The sequence below is a fragment of the Lipotes vexillifer genome, unplaced genomic scaffold (genome assembly GCF_000442215.2).
Source record: "Lipotes vexillifer unplaced genomic scaffold, Lipotes_vexillifer_v1.1 scaffold618, whole genome shotgun sequence".
In the NCBI taxonomy this organism is placed as follows: domain Eukaryota; kingdom Metazoa; phylum Chordata; class Mammalia; order Artiodactyla; family Lipotidae; genus Lipotes; species Lipotes vexillifer.
In genome coordinates this window covers 41,022-47,505 of record NW_006799025.1, presented here as the reverse complement: position 1 = coordinate 47,505, position 6,484 = coordinate 41,022, and positions in this window count along the sequence as shown.

Genomic DNA, 6,484 nt, shown 5'->3' with positions numbered 1-6,484 from the left:
GTGTAGGGGCGAATGTGTTTGGGAGGCTAAAGCGTAAAGAGCACAAATAAGAAAAATATAGAGAACACGGAATACTGTACATATTGAGCCCTAGATAATTAGTAAGCGGTATGTACCTCAGCACATTTTCTTGACTTCTTCTCCAGTCATGTGCACAACATTAAATACCACATTGAAGTTGCCATTTTAATGGCTCTCCAGCTGTGAGAAAGTGGAAAGAGCGCTAGATTTACAGCAGAATACAACTTGAAATTCAGCTCTGCCTTCTACTAGCTGTATTACATTTACAAATTACTTAAATTTTCTGAGTCTCAGTTTTCTCTTTTGTAAAACTGTTAGAGCACCATTTCCTAGACAGGGTTCCGGGGAAAGCTCCCAGCGTGGCAGGTGGAATGTACTCGATCCCTCCACCTGTACCTTGGACACTAATCCTAGGTGTCTCTCAATAACTTTGCTCCAGCAAGTCTTTCTCCTGACAAGCATTCTTTTGTATCATTCCGGCACACAAATATGCTTCTTTCTCACTTTCTTAAAACAGACACACACACATACTTTTGATTACAGGGCTCTCCAACTATCACTCTATTCTCTCATTTCTTTGAGAGTAAAACTGCTCAAAAGTTTACAGTCTCTTCCCACTCTCTCTTTTATACACAATCAATTGAGCTCTTTCCCCTCCGCCCCACCCCTTTAGCCCCGCTTCTGTGGATGTCACTCCCATCTATAAATCCAATCAATGGTCACTGGCAAGTTGCATCTCACTTGACTTGTCAGCAACATTTAACACAACAAGACTGTATGTTCCATCTGTCTTGAAATACTTTCTTAATTTCACTCCAGGGCATCACACTCTCCTGGTTTTCCTCCTATCTCGTAGCCACTCAGCCTCCTTTTCTTTTCCTTTGTTTCCCATTTTTCAAATATTTTAATCACAGTTATTGAACCCCTCATCTTTTCCAACTACACTCATTCTCTGGGTGCCCTCCTCCATCCCAGGACTATAAACACCGTCTGCACACTGATGACTCTCAAATTCACGTGTCTAATCAAGACCACCCTGCTAACCTCATGACTCGTAGACCCAACTCCCTACCTGATGTCACCTCTTAGATGTTTAGCTGGCTTCTCCAACTTAACTTTTCCAAAATAAGTTTCTAATCTTCACAAACCTGCTCCCTCATCAGACTTCCCTCTCAATAGCAACTCAATCGTTCTGTTTGCTCAGTTCAAAACCTTGCTATTATCCTTGATTCCCTTCCATCAAAAAAACAAATATTGGCTTTAATTCAAAGTATATCCACGTACCGACCACTTCTCATTACCATCTCTGCTACTGCCCTAGTCCTAGGCACTGTCATCTCTTGCCTAACTGGTCTCCCTGCTTCCACTTTGCGCCTCTGCAGTCTGTTCTCAGCATTACAGCACAGTGATCCTATCTAAGATGTAGGTCAGATTATGCCATTTCTTGGCTCAGATCCTCCAATACCTCCCATCACATTCAGAGTAAAAGTCAAAATTCTTACAATGACCTTCAAGACCTTACATGATCCAACTTTTCATGATCTCTCTGACTTCATCTGCTACTCTCATACTTGCTGACTCACTCCAGCTACAACTGCCCTCTTGCTGTTTTGCGAAGACTCCAGGCACACTCCTGCCTCAGGACCTTTGCACTTCTTGTCCCTCAGACTGGAATGCTCTCCTCCCAGATATTCATGTGGCTCACTCTCACTCTCTGGAAGTGTTTGTTCAAATGTGTCCTTCTCAGGAAGCCCTTCCCTGGCTCAACTATTTGAAACTGCAAACCCCAATGCCTGGTACCCCCTCTGCCATTTCCCTGCTAATTCCTAACACACTATTCAATTTACTTATTTATGTTTTGCTTTTCTCTGTCCACAAGAGTGGAGGCTCCATGTGGGCTGGTGGTTTTGGCTGTTTTATTTTCTGATATATCTCCAGTATCCAGAATAGTGTCTGACATATAGTAGGTGCTTAATAAATGTTAAAAGAATGTTAGACATTAAGAAAAAAATTTTATTAAATAAACGGGGCAAAGGTTATACATTCACCTACACAATTCAGTCTTGCTTATAATTTGAATAAGTAAAATGTGTAAATTCTTAGAGTTTTATTCACACATTTATTCAGTAAACATTAAAAACCGGACTCTGGAGAGTATATTGTATAAAATTTTTGAATCACTATGTTGTACACCTAATGTAACTAATATAATATTGGAAATCAACTATACCTCAATAAAGTAAATAAATAATAATTTTTTAAAGTACTATGCCTAAAAAAATATAAACAAACAAACAAATAAATAGATAAATAAGAAAGATCATACCAACTGAAGGAGTTTATAGTTTAGGAAAAGAGTAAAGACACATGCACAAATAATGATAATAAAATATTATACATTCTGTATTAAAATATACTATAGAATAGATAATATAGATAGATTTAATTAATTTCTGAATTAATGTAATTGAGATTATACCGTTAATTAATTTCAAGGCGCTTTTGTATGATTGTATGACTGAACAAATCTTTTGATTATAAAACTCTGCTTCTTTGTAAGCTCATAAAGACTTACTTTTTAAAAAGTAAGATAGGTGTTCAAAAAATAAGACCAAAACTGATAAGCAACTGCCTCTTTTTTCATTTTAAGTAGAAAACTTTTGTGTTTAGGGCCATTATGTGTCACTATATCCTATAAAGAAAATGAGCAACAATAAAGGAAAATACTCTGAATTCTTCTCTGGCAGATTAGATCACTAAGACCTGGATATTTTTCTCTGATCTCTGTATTTTGCCTACTTCAATTTCTGCTTTGCTTTTGTTTTATAGGTTAAAATTCAATATAATATGAAGCAACTAAGTTACCAAAGTAACTCAAAAGATATGATCACTTTCATTGTAGGGTAATTCATGTGAATGTTAATATTTTTTTAGTTGAGAAGCTTATAAAACATTTTTATATTTTTATATGCACTTAGGCTCAGAAAGCTAAAAAAATCAGGTGTCCACTGGAATATTTTTCCTTTTATAAAGGAGTTTGAACTTACTTCATAAGTTAATTTGAAAGTAGTATGAAATATATATGCCCACTTAAAACATGTTCTAGAACACTTCCATATTAATGTCATTTATAATTAGAAAATATGGGGCTTTTTAAACAGACTTTATTTTTTAGCACAGTTTTAGATTCACATCCAAATTGAGTGAAAGGTACAGAGATTTTCTGAATACCCACTGCCCCCATACATGCATAGCCTCCCTCATTATCAACCTCCTCCAGCCGAGTGGGACATTTGTTACAACCGGTAAACCTACATCAACACATCGTCATTGTCGCTATGTAATGCCCCTCTTTATTTCTGACAATTTTCTTGATCTGAAATCTACTAAACCTGAAATTAATATAGCTACTCCTTCCTTTTTTGGTTAGTGTTAGCATGGTGTATCTTCTCCATTCATCTACTTTTATATGTGTCTTTTTACATTTAATGTGGGTTTCTTGTAGACAACATAGAGTTGGGTCTCATTTTTTGATTCACTCTGTCTTTTAATTGGTGAATTTAGACCATTGATACTCAAAGTGATTATTGATATATTTGGATTAATATCTATCATATTTGTTACTGTTTTCTATTTGTTGCCCTTGTTCTTGTTCTTATTTTTGTCTTCTTCTCTTTTTCTGCCTTTTGTGGTTTTAATTGAGCATTTTATGTGATTCTATTTTCTATCCACTCTTAGCATGTCTGTTGTACTGTTTTTTCACTTTCAGTTTTTTTAGTGGTTTCCCTAGAGTTTGGAATACACATTTATAAGTACTCCAAGTCCACTTTCAAATAACACTATACCAATTCATGGGTAGTGTGAATACCTTATAATAACAAAATAATCCTAACTCCTCTCTCTTGTCCCTTGTATTATTGCTGTCATTCATTTCACTTAAATATGTGTACATAAGCATATGTAAGCATAGATAAGCATACATATGTACATAATATATGTACATAATTAAACACATTGTTGCTATTATTATTTTGAACAAACTATTATCTGTTAGGGAGATTAAAAATAAGAAAAATAAAAGTTTGATTTGCCTTCACTTACTTCTTCTCTGATTCTCTTCCTTTCATTATGTAGATCTGAATTTCTGACCTATATCATTTTCCTTCTTCTAAAGAACTCCTTTTAACATTTCTTTCAAGACAGAATACTGGCAACAAATTTCCTCAGTTTTGTTTGTCTGGGAAAGTCATTATTTCTCCTTCACTTTTAAAGGATAATTTCTCAGGGTACAGAATTCTAGGTTGGTGAGTTGTTTTCTCTCAAACTTTAAATATGTCACTTCTTTCTTCTTGTTTGCGTGGTTTTTGAGGAAAGTCAGGTATAATTCTTACCTTCTGTCCTCTCTAGGTAAGATGTTTATTTCCTCTGGCTTCTTTAAGAATTAAAAAAAATTTTTTTGAGTTTCTATGGTTTGTAAATGATATGCCTAGGTGTGGCTTTTTTGGCATGTATCCTCTTTGGTGTTCGCTGAGCTTCTTGGACCTGTGGTTTGGTCTCTGACATTAATTTGGGGAAGTTCTCTCAGAGTTGTCCACAATGAACCTCCAGCAATTTGTCAATTACTGTTCAGATTTTCCTACCCTAGGACTGATTCCCATGGAGATTTCAGCTTGTGGGTTCTGATCTAGGAAGTTATTGATACAATTCTCTGTGTTCACCTGTCAATTCGTCCAGTTTTGGGGACAGCAGTTTCCCCTGTGACTTCATTTTTGTTATGAATCTAAAGGTTGTAGCCTTTTTAGTTTCTTCAGCTTTTTACTTGCTCTTGTTAGGACAGAGTAGCAACCTCCAAACTCCTTACATGCCAGACCAGTTGCAGGAGAGGGGGATTACTTCATTAAAAATGACATCAGAAAAACAATGTACCACTGATCTCTGAAAATCTTGATTTTCTTTTAAAGCAAATCTCTGAGAAATGAAACTTGCAGATATAATTTCAAATTGGCTGAATAAACCTTATGCCAAGATTAATATGAAAGATAAAATTAACTATATTATTAACTAAATATCGTTTCAAATTAAAATGATTCTGATTTTTTCAAATACATATTCTACTTGTAAAGAATTCATTGAGTAAATTCAAAGCATCCTGAAAGTTCTACACTTCTTCTCTCAAATACAAAGACTTTGTATCCCTGAGTTAGTAGGCAATTTGATAATGAAAGTATGGTTTTGATTTCTTTAGAAAATTTAGGCATTGTTCATTTATAATTTGGGAAATGCAGATTTTGTTTAGAAAAAAACCTGAACATTAACCGATGAGTTGAATAAATCTTATTTAGGCATTTCAATAGAGAGTCACTAGCTAACTTATTAGTTCTTTATCAATTCTTTCTTGTGATAAAACTGAATAAAAATGCATAGGGAGGGCTTCCCTGGTGGCGCAGTGGTTGAGAGTCCGCCTGCCGATGCAGGGGACACGGGTTCGTGCCCCGGTCCGGGAAGATCCCACATGCCGCGGAGCGGCTGGGCCTGTGAGCCATGGCCGCTGAGCCTGCACGTCTGGAGCCTGTGCTCCACAATGGGAGAGGCCACAGCAGTGAGAGGCCCGCGTACAGCAAAAAAAAAAAAAAAAAAAAAAATGCATAGGGAATAACAATTCTGACATATACCTATTAAGGTATTTATTTGTTGGCTGATATTACTAAGACCAGGGACCTCAAGTTTAGTCCATTAAAAATATTTATACTCTCCATATCTTACCCTGTTGAAGAAAGGTCCTGAGTCCTTCCAAGCATGCCCTGGGCTGACTGTTTGGAATTTTAATGCTCCTTAGTCGATATGGTCCATGGACTCAAGGCACCATTGGTTTTAAACATTGATAACACACCAAGAGCAGTGAGCAATTTCCCTAGAGTTTTCACTGCTGCTCTTGAACAAATTTGTTTGTTTTTCTTTAACCACTATTCACACTTAAATAGCACCCAATGTCCAGCTTGTTATCCTCTTCCAAATGTGAAGGTTTGTTCCCAGAGATGATTTGGCATAATTTTGATTAAAGATTGTTTTCACACATTTAAGAAAATAGCACAGTTAACAATGGAGACAAAGAGTGTGGCCCAGAGGATTAATAAAGACTAGTGAATACTGACAAATGAAGCATATTTGTTGTTTTCCTATTATTCACTCTTATTCTTGAAGTAGAGGGGCTGCCTAGCATCAGCAGAAGATGAAGTCTAGTGGGACTTAAGCATTAAACAGACATTGCAGCAAAGAAGTAAGAAATAAACAAGAAACTAGAAATAAAATTGTTGTATAGTGCAAATACAGCTTTCACAAGGAATTAAAAATGGACAATTTACCTATGGAGATTTCACATACATCTGCTTAATTCAGCATGATAAAATTTCTAATACAAATGTACTGTACTTTTTTTACTAAAAAAAGTGTATATCTGTCCTTA